The sequence below is a fragment of the Ranitomeya variabilis genome, chromosome 1, assembly GCF_051348905.1.
Source record: "Ranitomeya variabilis isolate aRanVar5 chromosome 1, aRanVar5.hap1, whole genome shotgun sequence".
NCBI classification, from domain to species: domain Eukaryota; kingdom Metazoa; phylum Chordata; class Amphibia; order Anura; family Dendrobatidae; genus Ranitomeya; species Ranitomeya variabilis.
Genome location: NC_135232.1, coordinates 839890514 through 839912277, shown reverse-complemented (window position 1 = coordinate 839912277; position 21764 = coordinate 839890514). Strand labels below are relative to the sequence as shown.

General features: G+C 44.7%; 1 protein-coding gene across 6 annotated transcripts in view; it reads right to left on the bottom strand.

Annotated features, from left to right (window-relative positions):
- The window catches only part of PTPN13 (protein tyrosine phosphatase non-receptor type 13), a 329585-nt gene extending 315709 nt beyond the window's left edge, over nucleotides 1-13876 (bottom strand). For 4 of the 6 annotated variants that reach the window (XM_077275826.1, XM_077275830.1, XM_077275827.1 and 1 more), the window contains exon 1: nucleotides 13434-13872. The gene's annotated coding sequence lies outside the window, so the exon portion shown is untranslated. Of the gene's footprint in view, nucleotides 1-13433 lie in introns of all 6 variants that reach the window. The other 2 variants (XM_077275828.1, XM_077275831.1) reach the window with 2 other exon arrangements.
- Nucleotides 13877-21764: the final 7888 nt, after the last annotated feature.

The following is a 21764-nucleotide window of genomic DNA, read 5'->3' as shown; positions in this document are numbered from 1 at the left end:
AATCTTTAAATGAGGTGTGTCCAAACTTTTGGTCTGTACTGTATATTATATATATATTTTATATAAAAATCACCTTATTCTATAGATGCATGATCGCATCTATAATGTGTATTTCATTCTTTTCTTTAATGATATCCATACATTTAAAAAAAAAAAAAAAAAAAAAAAAAAAATTTGAAAATAGCTGCCGGCAATTCGATAGCTGGTATTGGGCAGGTGCATCTATCGGATCGCCGACAGATGTTACTGCACCATCTTAATGGAGACAATTTTTTTTCCTTCTTTCTCTAGCAAGATGGCGCCTGCGCCAGTCACACCCATTGACAGAGCAGCCCGGAAGAAGAAGAGCTGCTCTGTTGACATGGAGCAGCTGACCTGCTGTTAGGACCAGTCAATGACCACCCTGTGCCGGATAGAAGAGGCAGGTAGTTAGCAACTACTGCTTGTTAGTTTTTATGCCCACAGTAAAAACTAATAACTAGTTCTGGATAAACCCTTTAGTTTATGTGTTATAGTCTTTTATTTGTTTTGTGTGATAAGATAGCTCTTGTATAAGGGTACCGTCACACATTGAAATTTCCATCGCTACGACGTTACGATTCGTGACGTTCTAGCGATATCGTTACGATATCGCTGTGTCTGACACGCTACTGCGATCAGACACCCTGCTGAGAATCGTACGTCGTAGCAGATCGTTTGGAACTTTCTTTCGTCGCTTGATCACCCGCTGACATCGCTGGATCGTTGTGTGTGACAGCGATCCAGCGATGTCTTCGCTTGTAACCAAGGTAAACATCGGGTAACTAAGCGCAGGGCCGCGCTTAGTAACCCGATGTTTACCCTGGTTACCAGCGTAAACGTAAAAGAACAAACCGTACATACTCACCCGTCGGTGTCCTTCAGGTCCCTTGCCGTCTGCTTCCTGCTCTGAGTGCCGGCCGGAAAGTGAGAGCAGATCACAGCGGTGCTGCGCTCTGCTCTCACTGTACGGCTGCACTCAGAGCAGGAAGCAGACGGCAAGGGACCTGAAGGACACCGACGGGTGAGTATGTACTGTTTGTTTTTTTACATTTACGCTGGTAACCAGGGTAAACATCGGGTTACGAAGCGCGGCCCTGCGCTTAGTTACCCGATGTTTACCCTGGTTACCCGGGGACTTCGGCATCGCTCCAGCGCCGTGATTGCAACGCGTGACCGCAGTCTACGACGCTGGAGCGATGATCATACGACGCTGCGACGTCACAAATCGTGCCGTCGCAGCGATGAAAATTTCAATGTGTGACGGTACCCTTACAGTTCTTACAGGAAATGTTCTTTTCCAGAACAAAGACTACTGTCTCTAGTGTGTCAGCCCATTAAGAGATGAACACCATAGGCTCCCTAGCATTTCATCAGACTAAAATTCCTTCAAATTTAACAGAAGTTGTCAACAAAACCCAAAAGTCATCAATGTTAATAAATTTATTTTCTGACATACTGAACTATTTCTCAATACTTAGGCCCATACCTTTATATGATCAAACCTTCTATATACCGTAGCTCTTTTTTAGAGACTACTAAGGCCGGCAATGAGGCAATGCAGGACTCAGCTACTGAACAGATCCACTAATAGCATATGATTTTCAAACTGTAATATTTAAGTTTGTGTCATTATCTTCAAGAGGAAGTTTGCTTCTTTCATTTCCCTCATCTTACCACAAACATCAATTTCAGTACAAAGACGCAATTAAAAAATAATTTATTTTTTCTAAATTAATCTCAATACTATTTTTTCTTCTAAATAGAGCGACATGGACTGCACTTGGTCTATGCAGCTCCTTCCCTTCCGAGCTTTGCACTGTGCCTGATAAGTACTTTCCGATAACATGCAGGATATTGGTGCACTCAGGAGAAATTGCACAACGGAGATCTATTTTTTTTCCTATTAGCCCTTAGAAAACTTAAAATCTTGGGACTAAACATTTTAGTGGTAAAAATGTAATTATTCTTTCTTCACCGCCCAATGGTATAAAATGCTTTGAGGCACATGTGGTGTCAACATGATCACTGCACCTCTAGATCAGAGGTCCCCAACCGCCGGTCCGCGGACCAGTACCGGGCCGTTGGGGTTTTGCAGCCGGTCCGCGGCGCCGCTGACAGCGGCTAAACACGCCGGTTGTGCGGCTTGTCACACTCCAGCGCCGCAGCGTTCATCACACTCCAGCGCCACAGCGTTCGTCATTCCCCCTTTGGTGGGCGGCCGTGGAGTTCGGGCGGAAGTCTCCTCCCCCTCATCCGCCACTCCCTCCTCCTCCCATCATGTACGAGCAGGGCGGGCGGCTTCCACAGCCCGCCATGTATTTCCGGAGTCACCATGGGTGCCTGTGCGTGTGTGCGGGAACAGCGGGCTGGGCCCCTCTGAATGAAGGTATTACCGGCGGCTGTGCAGGGTCCATGTGTGGGGAGCTGGGGTATAAGATGTAGCAGTGCTGAATATTTTTTTGGTGATATGATTTAATGAAGTGGCCATGAAACTTAATAAATAACAAACTCAGCTCTGCTACATCAGTAAAAAACCAATTGATTAATCATTAATCAATTGGTTTTTTACTGATGTAGCAGAGCTGAGTTTGTTATTTACTGTTTGTTACTCATGTGCTCTCAAGAGAAGTTATCGGTCCACACTGCACTGATAAAAGTACCACAAAGCTTTAGCATGAGGCCAGATGTAGCAGAGAGGAATGTGTCACTTGTAGATTTCATACACAGAGTGATTCATTTGTCGGGTTTATGAAACACTGAACACAGATGTAGCAGAGCTGATGGTGTCACAGCAGAGTACATTCATTAATGATTAATGAATGTACTCTGCTGTGACACCATCAGCTCTGCTACATCTGTGTTCAGTGTTTCATAAACCCGACAAATGAATCACTCTGTGTATGAAATCTACAAGTGACACATTCCTCTCTGCTACATCTGGCCTCATGCTAAAGCTTTGTGGTACTTTTATCAGTGCAGTGTGGACCGATAACTTCTCTTGAGAGCACATGATCAATGACTAACACAGGTCTGCTACATCCGCACCGCCGTGCCGGAGGAAATGTTATGGAATGATCAGGAAACTGTCAAGGAGCGAAAGAAAAAGATCAAATCCAGCCCTGCTACATCTGAGTTACAATATTATTAGTGAACCATCACACAGCAGAGGGTTCGTCATAATGTATCAGTGCAGGATAGTTATAATATAAGCTCCATCCCTCCATAACCACACCCCCATATGACCAAAGCCCCGCCCCTGCCCCACCCCCACCGGGCCATGGAAAACTGGTCTTGCTTAAAGCCGGTCCCTGGTACAAAAAAGGTTGGGGACCTCTGCTCTAGATGAATTAATTGGTGGGAAGTGGGGGGGTGTTGTGTGTAAAATGAGGTAACTTATGAAGTGGGGGGGCTTCTGCTGTTCCTGCACCTCAGGGGCTCTGCCAATGTGACATGGCACCCGCAAACCATTTCAGGAAAAATCTAAACTCCAATATGGTGCTCCTTCCCTTCTGAGCTTTGCACTGTGCCTCAAAAGTAGCTTTCAACCACATATGGAGTATTGGTGTACTCAGGAGAAATTGCACAACACATTTTGGATTCCATTTTCTCCTGTTACCCTTGTGAAAATAAAATAAATTGGGGCTATAAACATTTATTTGGGAAAAATGTGATTTTTTTATTTTCACGGCTCTACGTTATAAACTTCTGTGGAGCACCTGGAGGTTCAATGTGCTCATCATACATCTAAATACATTCCTTGAGGGGTACAGTTTCCAAAATGTGGTCATTTGGGGTGGGGGGGGTTCTACAGTGTAGGCACCTCAAGCTCTCTCCAAACATGACATGGCGTCCATTAATGATTCCAGCCAATTTTGCGCTCCAAAAGTCAAATGGCGCCCCTTCCGTTCCGAGTCCTGCCGTGCTATATTATACAGCATTCTGTATTCTATAGAATGCTGGATATCAGCCCTGAAAGGTGATGGCCGTATCTCTTACCTGGTGACAGGTTCACTTTAAAATACCCTGATTCAGTAAAATAATTCAAGGGAATTAGAAACGTTTATGTCCAGTTGATATGTTAGAAAAGTCTCTTGTGGGAAATACCCCTTTAGGCAGGGAGGAACTGTTTGAAAAGGCTTCTTTTATGAAGCACAGCCACAAACTTCCTTAGTTCTAAGACCATGTGGTAAATGGTTAAAACACTCACGGAAGCCGCCATTACCCAATACATGTAAATTCAGTGTCCATGTACACCAGCATATGATGGCATTGTGTCAGGTTTTTTTGCTTTTTTTTCCTGATATTGAATGACTGTGGTAATGTAGTAAACGATAATTTGCCCTAAAACAATAGAAGATAGCAAATAACATTTTACATCCAGATATAAAACTACACAGACAAGATTTATCAAGAGGGCTGAAGAGACCTGAAGGTGTGGAAAACTGGACGATAACTTTAGAAATGTTTACAGCATTTGCTTTTCCATGTCTTTTGCAATTTTAGCAAGCTACAATTCTGAACTATTTTCTGTTTAAAATCTGAGACGTCCTGTACCTCTGTTGGACCTCCTGGCGTGAAATGACTGAAGGTACCTTCACACGAAGCGACGCTGCAGCGATAGCGACAACGATGTCGATCGCTGCAGCGTCGCTGTTTGGTCGCTGGAGAGCTGTCACACAGACCGCTCTCCAGCGATCAACTATGCCGAGGTCCCCTGGTAACCAGGGTAAACATCGGGTAACTAAGCGCAGGGCCGCGCTTAGTAACCCGATGTTTACCCTGGTTACCAGCGTAAAATCTAAAAAAAACAAACAGCACATACTTACATTCACGTCCCCCTGCGTCCACTTCCTGACTGACTGAGCGCCGTACAGTGAGAGCAGAGCGGTGACGTCACCGCTGTGCTGCTTTCACTTTCACTTTGCGGCGCTGAGTCAGAGGAGGAAGCAGACTGCAGGGGACGCAATGTGAGTATGTGCTGTTTGTTTTTTTTACATTTTACGCTAGTAACCAGGGTAAACATCGGGTAACTAAGCGCGGCCCTGCGCTTAGTAACCCGATGTTTACCCTGGTTACCAGTGTAAAATATCGCTGGTATCGTTGCTTTTGCTTTCAAACACAACGATACACAGCGATCGGACGACCAAATAAAGTTCTGGACTTTATTCAGCGACCAGCGACATCACAGCAGGATCCTGATCGCTGCTGCGTGTCAAACGAAACGATATCGCTAGCGAGGACGCTGCAACGTCACGGATTGCTAGCGATATCGTTATAATGTCGTTTCGTGTGAAGGTACCTTTAGAGCATTTCCACCCCACTTGTCATTACGGAGTCCGACAAGGTTTATATTAATGCTAACCTTGGAAGGTTACTACTAAAGAGGGGAATGGTAGCACACATTTCCAAGAAGAAGAACAGAGAGTATAATAAAAAACATTTCTAAAAAAAAATTGTCTGGTTTTATTTACTAAACCAGACATGTAAGGAAAGCCAACAGTTCCTCTTTAGTTGCAAAAAAAATAAAAATCTAAGTCTACAAAGCAAAAACAAACTGCAAGCCTAATCTATTGAATGTGAAGTCTAGTTTTGTAAGAACATGGTCATGTATAAAGTGGAATGTATATTTAAAAAAATCTCCAATGAGGAATTTGGCCCTGTCTGAGTAAACCGCCTGCTAAAACGCTGGCTGGTGAAGTAAGACAAACAGAAAAGCTAATGTTATCCATGAACGAAGTTGCAGGAATTTTTGTGCATTCACCAGTTTGCTTGAGTTTGTACCAGTGGTAGAATGTGGTTTACCAGCACCCGTGACAATGCAAGATTTGTCCCCCACTGTAGCTGATAGCACTCCCTGAATTACTTCCAATATTGAACCCCTTAGTGTACGAAGTACATATATTGTATTTTTTTAAATAATGATGTAATTACCGTATATTTTTTCTTTGACCCTCCAGTTAGTTTGTTTTTTATGCTGAAGTCAAAGTAAAATTAATAAAAAGATAAACATAATAAAAAATTAAAAGTGAAAAAAAAACTTATCATAGCCCTAATCCTAATGCTAACCCTGGCACTATCCTTAATCTCGGCAGGGGTTAGAAAAGTATGTAAAAAATTATGAAACTGTATGCTTGTTTTGGTTTTATAAAAAGGGACACTTTTTTAAATTTGGGACCGTGTCCATAGCAGTTTCCGCTTCCCCTTTAGCAAAATTACAAGTGAGAAAAAAAGAGATATTGATCGCTCGTCTGATTTCGGAATGCAATTGCATTGTTTTTCCTGAGATAAGCCACAAGCCGATGTTTTACAGGCGGTTTACTCACAGGGAACACAAAAGTGATGCGTCTGGAAGTGTTGACTAAGATGGCCGTCCCACCAAAAAAATCGGCCGATTTATCGTTCAGCCACTGCCATCACGTGTATGGCCAGCCTTAGTTGTAAAATGACAAAAACGGTTATCACGACTGGATGACGGGAAGGTCAAGCCGCTTCATTATAAGACTAAAAAACAATGTATGAACAATAGGTACATTTAGAAGCCAGGGTCATTTTCTGCATATGATTAGATTTGCTCCTTGATAGGTCAGAGTAAAAAAGATTCTTTTTTTTTCCTTACAAATAACACTCAATTTTCATTCATTTAGGAAGTAAACTGCAGCCACAGTCCACATTCCGTAGCACAAAGGCATTGCATTCCAGTCCATTGGTAAAATGTTAATCCCATTAAGTCGTGCCACTGTACAAAAGAACCTAGACCAGAGGTTAACCAGCAGCAAACTATGAAGCAAAAAGTTAATATATTAACAAGTGTGTCCTACAATTAATGTGCAGTGCTTGCCTGGAGAAGAATGTATTAGAATTCTAAGGAGGTAATTGTAGCTGCAAATTATGCGAGCAGAAACATATTACATACATACGGTAATGTGCAAAAGTTTTCGGCAGGATTAAAAAAAAAAAATGCTGAAGAGTAGATCAATTAAAATAAAAAAATAAAAATAAAATAAAATATGAATGACGAAAAAATAAATCTAAACCACTCATTCTGTTCAGATCAGTATCAATACTTCTCGGTACAGAGTTTTAGAAGTAACTCGGCAAAGAGATCATTTCAAACATCATGGAGAACCAACCACAGATCTATGGATGCTAGCTTTGAAATCCCTTAGTCTCATCATGTAATCCTAGACAGGCTCGATGTTCAGATCAGAGCTCTGTGGGGCAATATCATCACTTCCAGGACTCATGGTTATTGGATATTGACTTGATATTGGGGTGGTTGTTCTGCTGCAGAATAAATTTGGAGTCAGACTCCTCTCTGATGGTATTACATGATCCGCAGGTATCTGCCAGTAGTTTTCAGCACTGACAACACCATAAATCTAGACCAAATCTCCAACTCCAATTGCAGAAATGCAACTCCAAACTTGCACGGAGCGTGTGGAAATTAGGACAGAAGGAACCAGGTTCTGAGCAAAAATATAGAAAGGGAGAACTGAGAAGAGTCAGATTAGTAAGTTCATGTAATAGGCCTGTGTAAGAAATGTATTTTTATAGCACACGTGAAACAGTAGACACAGAGAATTAACTCAATTATCCGGAAAAGTGTATTTTTAGAGCAATGGTTTAGTACGACAAAGGTCTTCCTAACATTTTAGTCATGGACACCACATGAAAGCCATAGTCTTGTATGGGCAATTTTGATCTATGACTCAGATCAAAAACAGACATGTCGCAGAGGGGTTTTAATTGCGGACCACCCCGCTGGCAAAAAAACATGTACATGTAAAAAGCTCCATAGACTATAATTGGTATGTGTTTTATCAGTGAAAAACGTGGATAGAAAAGTGCATGATTTTAAAGACAACTGTACTTCTCATAGGCAGAATATGCCTAGAAACCACATAAAGGTGTACAGAAAGGGGCTTCTCTAGTGGTATATAAGGCAATAAAAAGAGAACTGCTAACGACATGGCAATTGTCATCCTCTGGGGATTCACAATGAACAGAAACATTGTACACAGAACACCTCTCCTATCTGAGAGATGGTGACTGCCAATAGTCATGGGAGGTCACTGCTAACGCTAGGAGAAAAAAAATAGTATCATTAAGCAAAAACAGCTCTAACGAGATTACAAAGCCCCAAATGTAAGTGTCATTTGGCCTATATGGGCCCTACCACAGCAAACAATGAAACAAGTGCTACAACAAACTGTCATTTCCTTAAAACACCCATTATCCAGAGCAAAGACTAGAAACTTCACTCTATAGCCAAGATCTGCTTCCTTTGTCAGTAGCAGAAACATGGCAGCTCACACCTAATTAGCATTGAAATAAAAAGGCCAAGGCTGTCTCCATGCCAATATCTACATTGTATCTACAGTCATCATGGACATTTAAGGGGAGATTATGACTTCTTCATCACTAACAAAGAGGTATTCCCATCTCCAATACCCTATCCCAATTAGAAATGTAGTATAGTTCTTCTGATTCGCTATGTTGCTTACCCCATGTGCAGGGAATTACAGTAGCTTTTGGTATACATGGTTACGACCACAAACAATTGTCACTAAATGAGTAGTTGTAAGCAAAGATACCCAAGTAACTGCAAGTGCCCTGCACATGGGGTAAGTGACATAGCTAATCAAAAGAACTATACTACATCTCTAATTGGAGGTCTTTGGTAATATTATTTATTGCTACACCTACTACATATTAGGATAGGATTAGCATTAGTGTTCACCATGACAGATTTCTCACATACGACTGCCTACACCCGAGCAGGGACCAAAAATATCTTATGTGCCACTGGCTGGCAAAATGGGCTGACAATAGTAACAGAAGGTCCAAGTCTGTCATTTCAGAAGAGTAAAATCACAAGTCTATGGCCAGCTTTAATAGCCTTTACACCAGGTTCTCTCCAATGTTCACGATTGTTAAAGAACGTCACTAATCTTATTTCCTCGAACATAGCGTTTATACGCTTGCGAAAGTATTCGGCTCCCAGGAACTTTTCAACCTTTTCCCACATATCATGCTTCACACATAAAGATACCAAATGTAAATTTTTGGTGAAGAATCAACAACAAGTGGAACACAATTGTGAAGTTGAACAAAATGTATTGGTTATTTTACATTTTTGTGGAAATTCAAAACTGAAAAGTGGGGCGTGCAATATTATTCGGCCCCTTTACTGTCAGTGCAGCAAACTCACTCCAGAAGTTCATTGTGGATCTCTGAATGATCCAATGTTGTCCTAAATGTCTAATGATGATAAATATAATCCACTTGTGTGTAATCAAGTCTCCGTATAAATGTACCTGCTCTGTGATGGTCTCAGGGTTCTGTTTGAAGCACAGAGAGCATCATGAAGACCAAGGAACACAACAGGCAAGTCCGTGATACTGTTGTGGAGAAGTTTAAAGTCAGATTTGGATACAAAATGATTTCCAAAACTTTAAACACTTGTTTTCAACTGGAACTATTTTTTAACATTGAAGTCTATGGAAAATGGATCTGTCAAATAGCGATTCGTTCTTCTCCCATTTGAAAATGATCCGGTTTTTTTTGCTTACTGGATCAGTTGCAAAAAGGAGATAATAGGAGCCTAATTAACAGATCCAATGTCCATAGACTTAAATGTTAAAACAAAAACATTCAGCTGAAATTGTTGTGTTTTTTTTTAAGAAAGTCCAAAAAAAAAACAGAGTTTAATCATCTATTTGAAACTGATCCAGGAAGCAAAAAATGGATCCTATTCAAACAGGAGAAAATGGTATGGCTAATTAACTGATCCATTTTTCAAAGACTTAAATGTAAAAAAAAAAATGCATCAGGTCAAAATATTTCATTTTCCAGCCGGACAAGAGAGTTATGTCTGCACAGTTTTTTTTGTCAACAGATTGCTGCTGGATCCATTTCAACGGATGATTACTGGACATATGAGTTGACTCTGATCCTTGCAGACGTAGGTCTAAGGCTATAGTCATACATTCAGTATTTGGTCAGTATTTTACATCAGTATTTGTAAGCCAAAACCAGGAGTGGAACAATCAGAGTGTCAGGACTCATTTTTTATTACCTTTTGTGCATTACTGCCCTTTTCCAAGATGGCGTCTTTGGTCTCATGTGCACTGTGTCTTCCTGCTATAAAACTCCACCCCAGCCTTCAGTCTGTGCTAGAGTATTCTGCCTTGCATCCAGCTCCTGACCTCTGGTGACTCCCTGGCTATATACCTGCTCCTGTGAACCTGTGGGGTTATCCTGCTACTCTGCTCTGAGTTCCTGCTGCATACACCAGTTCCAGTAATCCTCCTTCATCTGCTGCTCGTGTTTACTTCCATCTGCATTTGCTGGACATGTAAGCTGTTGCTGCTCTGCAAGAACCTGAGACTATTACCCAGACCTCCCTGGTTGAGCTAAGATATTATTTGAACTGCCTTATAAGCATATCTATCTGTGTTGTGGACTAAGCAAGGACTTATTCGTGTCAAGTATCCTCAAGAATAATTGTGCTTCATAGACTTTCTGCGTGATTGCATTTTCCTCTGAAGTTTCCTATAGACTGCTGAGCTGCATTTGATATTTGCACCAAGTGTTGTGGACTTGAGTTTCTCTCTGCACCTGTTTGAATCACCATGTGATAATATAGACTTTACCACTTATAAAACTGTGTCCTGTAGTTGTCTTGTTCCACGCAAAGAGTCTCCTGAGTCATCCCCTATAATTATTACACAGAGGAAAAGTATAATAGAAACATATACACCACTTCTGTATTTATCACCCACTCCTGGTTTGGGCTTATAAATACTGATGTGGATCCAAGAAGTATCATTTCTCCTTGCGGAGAGTGACATGATAAGCATGTCGAGGTGAGGAGACTTAAAGCCGCAATGCTCCTCTGGGAAATATGCAAATTGTTTCTTCAGAGAGGAAGAGGACTAGAACTCTAGTGCCACCTATTGGGAGTAGCAATGTCACTCTCCGCAAGGAGAAACGATACTTCTTGGATCCCGGTCAGACGCCTCTCAATCAGCCAAACCATATCTCCACTTTGCACTGACGAGGGGCAGTACCCCGAAACACAGTGTCTGCAAACTGAGATTCTGGTTTGGCTATTATCCTAAGTCATGTGACAAGGCTCGTTAAAGGGTCGACATTGACTGTTAGGATTGCTACTTCCAATAGGTGGCACTAGAGTTCTAGTCCTCTTCCTCTCTGAAGAGACAATTTGCAAATACTGATGTGAAATACTGAATGTGTGAACGTGGCCTAAGCAGAATACAACTAGCATCACAATTACAGGAGAATCAATACACTGTAATGCCGGGGTGACCAAGACAGAGTCAGCATGGAGTCAGTACATGCCAATCTCTTCCAACATTGAATCTATGTTGATTCCGAGGTATCGAAGTCTACTGATAAATGATAATATAGGGGCGGTTTCATTATCAATGAGCGAGTTCATTTACAAACATTGATTTGTGGATCTTAAATCCCAAATTTTTAGTTGCGAATGGTCTTCTACAGAGAATTTAGGCACATTGTGCCCTCTCCTAGTGTATCCTCACCCATCCCCTGCAGACTGTGAGCCCTCGCGGGCAGGGTCCTCCCTCCTTATGTACCCGTGTGCCTTGTTTTTGCTCATGTTTAATGTATGTCTATATTTGCCCCGTATTTCACATGTAAAGCGCCATGGAATAAATGGCGCTATAAAAATGAATAATAATAAAAATAATAATTGTTGATATTAGTCATGTAGGGCACATTATCAAAGTGTTTAAAGGCACCTTTACTCACATGCACAATATCAACACACAGGATTTCATTTCTTTTCTAACATCAGAAAATGGTATAAGAAAATGAAAAAAAAAACTTAACCAGTTAATTCCCCTCCCCGCCTTTCCAGCGCCCCTCTCCGGTTTCTGTTTACCTCGCTGCAGTGATCATGTGCGGGCCCTGGCATCAGTTTCTATTGGCATACACAGTGCTGAGGAAAGTACGGTAATTGGCTGCAGTCGGCACAGAGATGGACGGCACATGATCGCTGAAACAAAGTAAGCGCTCACAAGCCATGGATTTGATGTTTTTGGTTTTTTTTGTTTGTGCTTTTTATTTGGCGGGGGGGGGGGGGGTTTATGCCATTCCTTGCTGATAGAAAACATTTTTTTTAAACATTTTGGAAAGGCACTTTAATCACGAAATTGCACTTTCATGGAGCTATTGTTAATGGTCTATGGTAACTGCTGAGCCAAACTTTTCACTTCCATGATGCATAAGTGTGTATGACATATGGGCCACAGTCCAAGGAGAGTCCCTCTGCAAGAACTGCATGTGGGCCCTTTACGGTACAGTAGCTCATCGTAATGTGGCCCTTTATGTAACAGCTGCTTTGGAGGTAGAAGTGGGCTGCCTTATCGCTTGGGCTCCTGCGCAGCCCCCTTTCCTCTTGGGCTCCTGCGCAGCCCCCTTTCCTCTTGGGCTCCTGCGCAGCCCCCTTTCCGCTTGGGCTCCTGCGCAGCCCCCTTTCCGCTTGGGCTCCTGCGCAGCCCCCTTTCCGCTTGGGCCCCTGCGCAGCCCCCTTTCCGCTTGGGCCCCTGCGCAGCCCCCTTTCCTCTTGGGCTCCTGTACAACTGTACAGGCTGCAGCAATAGTACATCCACTCCCTGGCATCACAAATATTGAATGTACATATTAAAGTGCATTGAAGATAAATAACTTTTTATATTTTGTTATTCTTTTTTAGTAAATTATACCCAGCAGCATCATAGCACGTAGCATTTTGTAAACGATAATATATTTATAAAAAAAAAAAATATCAATCACAACCTGTAAGTAAGGAGTCATTTGTGGTGCAGTGCAATCCCAGTCCTATGGAAACTCCTTGTGCTCTCACATGGCTTTAATGAAGTGTCCTGGTGTAGGGGGAGGAAACCTCATCATGAGCTGGGACAACACTCACAAGGAAAACAAGAGATTTCAGTCCCAACAGTGAAACAGAATCACATCACTCATCAAAACCATAACTTATCGGGAAGTGATCATGGGGGGGAAAGGAATCCAGCCAACCCCAAACTAGGCCTCTCTAACACAGAAACTCTGCAGATCTCCAGGGCTGCTGCTGGATCCTAACCATCACAGTGAGATGCAGCAGCCCACCCCTCCAGGATCAGAGCTGGGCCACAAATGCCTGCAAGCCCCTGGAAAAGGGTGGCACTGAGGGGGTTAAACGTGTGTCCAGAGATTTAACAGCTTCAGTGCCACAGGGACTGGGAGGATGCGCAGTGCTAACATGGAGCTATACAGGGTGGGTGCAGGATTCTCAGAATAATATAATAATATTATACCCCAATAATAAACATGGAGGAAACAAGCAACAAGTGTCTCCCACCTCCAGCATGCAGCTGTGTGCTTACCTCTGGGGGGCTCTCCTCTGGGGGCTCCTTAGTGGCTATGCATCAGGCTCCCAAACGTCCCCCTGTTCCTCCTCTGGCACAGACCCCCGGTGTCAGATTACTTTTCCAGAAGTTTTATAGAGTCAGGAGCCAGAGAAGGAAACCTCCAGAAAGGCGGCAGGACAGGAGCATCTCCCGGAGCGCACACTGCCGGGGCCTCCGGAGTCACTGAGTGCCGGGCACAGCACCACATCCCAGGGGGGCACACACCGCCAAACTCCGGCTCCGGGGAGACACAGGAGCGCACAGACCTTCAGGGGCGTCGGGGGGCTTCTACTGCAGCGTGTCCCGGGGGCTTGCCATGTCCAGCTGCAGACCCTCTTTGTTGTGAGGCTGCCGCTCTGCTGTGCGCTCCCGTGTGGGGCTGGAGCTTGTAACCATTGTAACAGGGACGCACAAGCTGCCAATCACACTGCCAGGCTCACCCTGCCTGACTCACTCCTCACTGGCGGAGGCCCTCTGGTGCCACCTAGTGCCGCGGATCAGCTCTGCAGGCCGTGTATAGGCTTCATCTTCGCCGCTTATTGGGAAGAGATGTTCAGTTTTCCATATACCAGGGTTGCAGAGGTGTATCTAGGGTTATAAGGATATATGCGATTTTCACACTATGGACTTCTTTTCACTTGCGAGAAATACGTGCAAGTCTCGCATGTTAAAACCAAGCTCTGAAATGGGAATAATAATAATAATTTTATTTATATAGCGCCAACATATTCCGCAGCGCTTTACAACTTATAGAGGGGACTTGTACAGACAATAGATATTACAGCATAACAGAAATCACAGTTCAAAACAGATACCAGGAGGAATGATTAAGGAGCTTTCATCCATCGACAGACATTCATCTACACACACACGTTATCAAGTTTATACTAGCGCATGGCCGTGCGACCATGCAAACTTTTTTATAGCTGTAGCTCTCAAGGACCTTCCTAATGGTCCAATAGGAGCTGCTACAGGACCTGAGCGTGTGACCCCCGTGGGCATGCTCAGTATGGGAAAAGCAGGACAGTCCCTGAAACGCTGCTGATCAGCACTGGCTACCAAGGTAGAGCCTGGAAAGGCAGCAGTACCCAAGAGCACAGTATCAGCTTGAGCCAGATGCTGGCACCGACGTCTCTGCCGAGCAGGCTCCACTGTGTCTGAAGGAGAATGGGAGACCGCAGCAGACATGGTTCGAGATTCCCCCTGTGCAGTGGCGGGTACTCCACTCCTAACAATAAGTATGCAGACCCTTTGCTCAGTATTGAGTACAAGCACCTTTTGAGCTAGTACAGCCATGAGTCTTCTTGGGAATGATGCAACAAGTTTTTCACAGGTGGATTTTGGTGATCCTCTGCCATTCTTCCTTGCAGATCCTCTCCAGTTCGGTCAGGTTGGATGGTGAACGTTAGTGGACAGCCATTTTCAGGTCTCTCCAGGGATGCTCAATTGGGTTTAGGTCAGGGCTCTGGCTGGGCGAGTCAAGAATGGTCACAGAGTTGTTCTGAACCCACTCCTTTACTATTTTAGCTGTGTGCTTAGGGTCATTGTCTTGTTGGAAGGTGAACCTTCGGCCAAGTCTGAGGTCCAGAGCACTCTGGAAGAGGTTTTCATCCAGGATATCTCGGTACTTGGCCGCATTCATGTTTCCTTCAATGGCAACCAGTCGTCCTGTCCCTGCAGCTGAAAAGCACCCCCATAGCATGATGCTGCCACCAGGTGATGAGCAGTGCCTGGTTTTCTCCACACATTCCGCTTAGAATTATCACCAAAAAGGTCTATCTTCGCCTCATGAGACCAGGGAATCTTATTTCACATAGTCTGGGAGCAGTGTCGGACTGGGCTGACAAGGGCCCACCAGTAACATTGACTTTGGGGGGCCCACTTTTCACCTGCATACAAATATTACACTACCCTCATTCACAAATATACCTACATCTCTATATAATAATAAACTGTGTAGTTTTGGTTAGTGAACGATGAGATGCTGCTTTTTTCTGCACAGAGTGAATCAAGTGAATTATACTAAGTACTGCCCATACAGTGGGGTTGGGGGCCCATATTGCACAGGAGCCCACCAGGGGATTCCCCTGTTACCCTGTGGGCCAATCCAAGCCTGCCTGGGAGTCCTTCATGTGTGTTTTTTAGCAAACTCTATGCGGGCTTTCATATGTCTTGCACTGAGGAGAGGCTTCCGTCTGGCCACTCTACCATAAAGGCCCGACTGGTGGAGGACTGCAGTGATAGTTGACTTTGTGGAACTTTCTCCCATCTCCTTACTGATCTTTGGTGCTCAGCCACAGTGATCTTGGGGTTCTTCTTTTCCTCTCTCACCAAGGCTTTTCTCCCACGATTTAAGGATTATGGAGGCCACTGTGCTCTTAGGAACCTTGAGTACTACCGAAATTCTTTTGTAACCTTGGCCAAATCTGTGCCTTGTTACAATTCTGTCTCTGAGCTCCTTAGCCAGTTCCTTTGACCTCATGATTCTCATAGGGTCTGACATGCACTGTGAGCTGTGAGGTCTTATATAGACAGGTGTGTGCCTTTTCGCCTTTCCAAATCAAGTCCTATCAGTTTAATTAAACACAGCTGGACTCCAATGAAGGAGTAGAACCATCTCAAGGAGGATCACATGGAAATGTACAGCATGAGACTTAAATATGAGTGTCTGAGCAAAGGGTCTGAATCAGTAGCGTAGCTACCGCGGGGGCCATCGCCCCGGGCCCTGCACTCTGAGGGGGCCCACCCAGAGCTGCGCTACTGTAACTGCATACAGTTACATTCTGCAGCAGAGCAGGGAGAATCAATCTCCCTGCACTGCCGCCCAGCCGTTATGCGGCCCCTGAGCAGGAGGGGGGCACCGTTGCCAGCAGAGGGCCCCCCGCCCGTCATCGCAGGTTCAGCTGTATCGGCATCTAGCCGATGAGAGAAGGAGCATTACGCATCATCCCCATGTCAGCATCTGACATCACCGACACTGACAGGGGGTTGCGATGACATCACTACTCGGTGCCCGTGGTCTGGAGACATGCCGGCGCTCAGAGCAGCAGAGCAACCAGGAGAAAGAGAGGTGAGTATTGGATTTATTTATTTATGGGGGAGCATCATGTTAGTCTGCCTATGGGGGTGTATTATACTGTAGAGGCTTCCTATAGGGATGCAATATAGTATATTGCACCTCCATAGGCAGCATGTACAGTATATTGCACCCCCATCCATAGGCAGCCTGTATAGCATATTGAATATGGAATGCTCTACCCCAAGATATTAGGACCATTCACAATTTGCATAGTTTTAGGCGCTCCCTCAAAACACATTTGTTCAGAGCGGCCTATCACGTTCCCTAATCAAAGTCATTTTATGTTTGTGTGTAGCCCAATTCACTACTTCCATCTATCCCCCACTCCCTGAAGATGGCTGGACCATCATTGTAAATAGATCATTGTAAATACACACCTGTACTTTGTATCTTCCCCACCTCATTGTAGATTGTAAGCTCTCACGAGCAGGGTCGTCTTAGGGTATGTGCACAAGTCCGGATTTCTTGCAGAAAAGTCCTGAAGAAAACCGGAAATTTTCTGCAAGAAATCCGCATTTTTTATTTTGCGTTTTTTTTTCCGTTTTTTTTAGCATTCTGCAAGCGTAATTAGCTTGCAGAATGCTAAAGTTTTCCAAGCGATCTGTAGCATCGCTTGGAAAACTGACTGACAGGTTGGTCACACTTGTCAAACATAGCGTTTGACAAGTATGACCATCTTTTTACTATAGATGCTGCCTATGCAGCATCTATAGTAAAAGATAGAATGTTTAAAAATAATAAAAAAAAATAAAAAAAAATGGTTATACTCACCTGCAGGCGTCCGTTCCTATAAATGCCGGTGTGGTTCAGGACCTTCCATGACGTCGCGGTCACGTGACCGGTCACATGACCGGTCTCGACCAATCACAAGACCGTGACGTCATCACAGGTCCTTCACCGCACACCAGCTATAGAAACCGAAGCGGCAGCATGCAGCTGAGAGGCGGGAAGACATCGAAGGTGAGTATATGACTATTTTTTATTTTAATTCTTTTTTTTTGACCAATTATATGGTGCCCATGTGCCGATGCGATTTTTTCGCGGGAAAAAAAGGCTACATTTGCACAAAAAATGCGGAATACACTGAAAATAATGGGAGGCATATGATAGCGTTTTTTTCGCGTTTTTATCACGTTTTTATAGCGAAAAAACGCAAAAAAACGCAAAAAATACTGAACATGTGCACATGGCCTTATGTTGCTTTAATTATTGTATTGTTAATGTTGTTACTTATGACTGTTGTGTTTGAAACTGTTAAACTGTAAAGCGCTGCGTAATGTGTTGGCACTATATAAATAAAGATTATTATTATTTATTATTATATGGAGGCCATCTAGGGGGTCATCATACAGAGTGGAGATTAGTGTTAGAGCTGTCAAACCGTTTGGGGATACTAAGGGGTCTGCATATATGTGTAGTGAGGGGCCATTAGACTGTATAAGAGAGCATCATATTGTGTAGAGGAGGGCTTTAAAGGGGGGAGACTAGGGATATTATTAAATGTAAAGTGGGAACTTATTGTTATAGGGCAGGGGTGGGGAACCTTCTTCCGGCTGGGGGCCATTTGGAAATTTCTACCATCATCCGGGGGCCACATAAAAATGATCACCTTGAAAATTACCCTGGTATATTTAGTCAAACAATTAATTATGGTAACTCACCCTTAGGCTGCCGTCACACTAGCAGTATTTGGTCAGTATTTTACATCAGTATTTGTAAGCCAAAACCAGGAGTGGGTGATAAATGCAGAAGTGGTGCATATGTTTCTCTTATACTTTTCCTCTAATTGTTCCACTCCTGGTTTTGGCTTACAAATACTGATGTAAAATACTGACCAAATACTGATAGTGTTACGGCAGCCTTAATGTGACTGCTGGAGCTGCTTCTCTTTGGTGTAGTTGTGATGTTAGGTGCTACTGATCACGTTGCTTCTCACAGCTGCTTTTCCAGGGGTGGCACGAAGATTACAGGGGGCACAAAGATCAAAGAAGGGCACATAGCTGGGGGACACAGATCACGGAGGGGCACATAGTTGACGGGCACATAGCTGAAGTGGACAGATCACAGGGGGCACAGATCACTTAGGAGCACAAATATCACAGGGGGGTACATAGCTGGGGGGGCACGGAGATCACAGGGGGCATATAGCTAGAGGGCACAAAAATCACAGGGGGCATATAGCTGCAGGGGGCAGAGAGATCACAGGGGGAACAGATCACTGGGGGCACAGAAATCACAGGAGGGGCACAGAGATGACATGGGGCACATAGCTGGGAGGCACAGAGATCACAGGGGGCATATAGCTGGAAGGCACAGAAATCACAGGGGGTACATAGCTGGGGGCACAGAGATCACAGGGGGCATATACTTGGGGGGGCACAGAGATCACAGGGGCATATAGCTGGAGGACACAGAAATAACAAGGGGCATATAGCTGCGGGGGGGGGGCAGAGAGATCACAGGGTGAACAGAGATCACTGAGGGACACAAATCATAGGGGGCACATAGCTGGAGTGACGGGGATCACAGAAGGGGCACAGAACAGGAGGGGCACAGAGATGACATGGGGGCACATAGCTGGGAGGCACAGCAATAACAGGGGGCTTATAGTTAGGGGAGCAAAGAGATCATATTGGGGCACGTAGCGGGGTGCACAGAGATCAAAGGGGGAATATAACTGGGGGTCACAGGGATCACAGGAGGGGCACAGAGATGACATGGGAGCACATAGCTGGGAGGCACAGAGATCACAGGGGGCTTATTGTTGGGGGAGCAAAAAGATCATATTGGGGCACATATCGGGGGGCACAGAGATCAGAGGAGGGGCACAGAGATGACATGGGGGCACATAGCTGGGAGGCACAGAGATCACAAGTGGCTTATAGTTGGTGGCAGCAAAGAGATCATATTGGGGCACATAGCTGAGGGGCACAGTGATCACAGGAGGGGCACAGAAATGACATTGGGCACATAGCTGGGAGGCACAGATCACAGGGGGCTTGTAGTTGGGGGGAGTAAGGAGATCATATTGGGGCACATAGCTGAGGGGCACAGGGATCACAGGAGGGGCACAGAGATGACATGGGGTTTATAGTTGGGGAAGTAAAGAGATCGTATTGGGGCACATAGCAGGGGGAGGGCACAGAGATCACACTGGGCCCATAGATTAGCTGAGGGACACAGATCACCTGCAGAGCTGCCAGCACAGAGATGCTCTGGACTCTCTGGCTGCGGCAGCTCCTCTTCCGGGACAGGAGGAGGGGAGGGCATTTGGCGCTGGCTCCACCCACCCTGGTGCTAACCCCACCCACCCGTCACTAATTCTGCCCACCCCGATGACACCATTCATGTGCAGGGCAGGCAGCGTTCTGTGATGAACGATGCGTGCCATGCACTTGGAGTTAAAGGGCCGGCAGGATGCGGCTGCCGCCCACACATTGCGGACTCCGGGGATCTTCCCGTGGGCCGCATGAAAAGCCACACGCACCACCACATTATGGGTGTCAGGTCCAAGCATTCCTACATGAACAGTTTCCTGGAAAGTGGATTGGTCGTTGTGGGCCAGTGGAATGGCTAACAAGGTCTCCCGATCTGACCCCCTTAGACTTTTATCTTTGGGGTCATCTAAAGGCAATTGTCTATGCTGTGAAGATACGAGATGTGCAGCATCTGAAACAACGGATACTGGAAGCCTGTGCTAGAATTTCTTCTGCGGCGTTGCTATCAGTGTGTCAAGAGTGGGAGAAGAGGGTTGCATTGACAATCTAACAAAATGAGCAGCACTTTGAACACATTTTATAAGTTATAAACTTGTAAATAACTCATGAAAGAATAAAGTTAGGTTATAACCAAGCACATCATTGTTTTCCTTGTGAAATTCTCAATAAGTTTGATGTGTCTCACAACCCTCTTCCCATTGGAAAAAAAAAGTTGGATCCAAAATGTCCAACTTCAAAATGGCCGCCATGGTCACCACTCTTCTTGAAAAGTTTTTCCCCTCCCATATACTAATGTGCCACAAGCAGGAAGTTGATATCACCGACCATTCTCATTTTATTTAGGTGTATCTATATAAATGGCCCACCCTGTATAATGCACTCCCCATAGGTCTCCATTTAGTATAATGCACTCCCCATAGGTCTCCATATAGTATAATGCACTGCCTATAGGCAGTCTATAGTATAATGCACTCCCCATAGGCAGATTCTATATTGTAATGCACCCCCATAGGCAGCCTCTGTATTATAATGCAGCCCCATAAGCAGCCTATATATTATAATGCAGCCCCCTCTCATAGGCAGCCTCTGTATTATAATGCAGCCCCCCTCTCATAGGCAGCCTCTGTATTATAATGCAGCCCCCCTCTCATAAGAAGCCTCTGTAATATAATGCAGCCCCCCTCTCATAAGCAGCCTCTGTGATATAATGTAGCCCCCTCTTATAGGCAGCCTATATATTATAATGCAGCCCCCCTCTCATAGGCAGCCTCTGTAATATAATGCAGCCCCCTCTCATAGGCAGCCTATATATTATAATGCAGCCCCCCTCTCATAGGCAGCCTCTCTATTATAATGCAGCCCCCCTATCATAGGCAGCCTCTCTATTATAATGCAGACCCGCTCTCATAGGCAGCCTTTGTAGTATAATGCAGCCCCATTAAAAAAAAATACTCACCTCTCTTCCTCCTGGTTCCTGCGCTGCTCCGAGCTCCCACTCATCTCCTGACAGCGGGTGCCAGGTAGTGACATCATCACGCCCACTGCATCAGACGTTGAGAGGGGAATGATGGGAGAGGAAGCGTAATGCTCCTTCTCTCATCAATGCGGTCAGCTGTATCGGCTAGATGCCGATACAGTTGACCCTGCGATGACGGGCGGGGGCCCACTGCTGGCACCAGGCCCCCGCGCCTGCTCAGGCCCATAGCGGCTGTGAGGCAGAGCATGGAGATTGATTCTCCCTGCTCTGCCTCAGTGTAACTGTATTGGCGCGCTGTGCACGCCGATACAGTTACAGTAGCGTAACTATATCTGTAGCCCCCTCTGCCCCCCCGGTAGCTATGCTACTGCTTATGACCATGTGATATATCACTTTTTGTTTTTTAATACATTTGCATACATTTCTACATTTCTGTTTTTTTCTGTCAAGATGGGGTGCAGAGTGTACATTAATGAGAAAAAAATAACTTTTTAATGTACCAAGTGGCTGCAATGGAACAAAGAGTGAAAAAT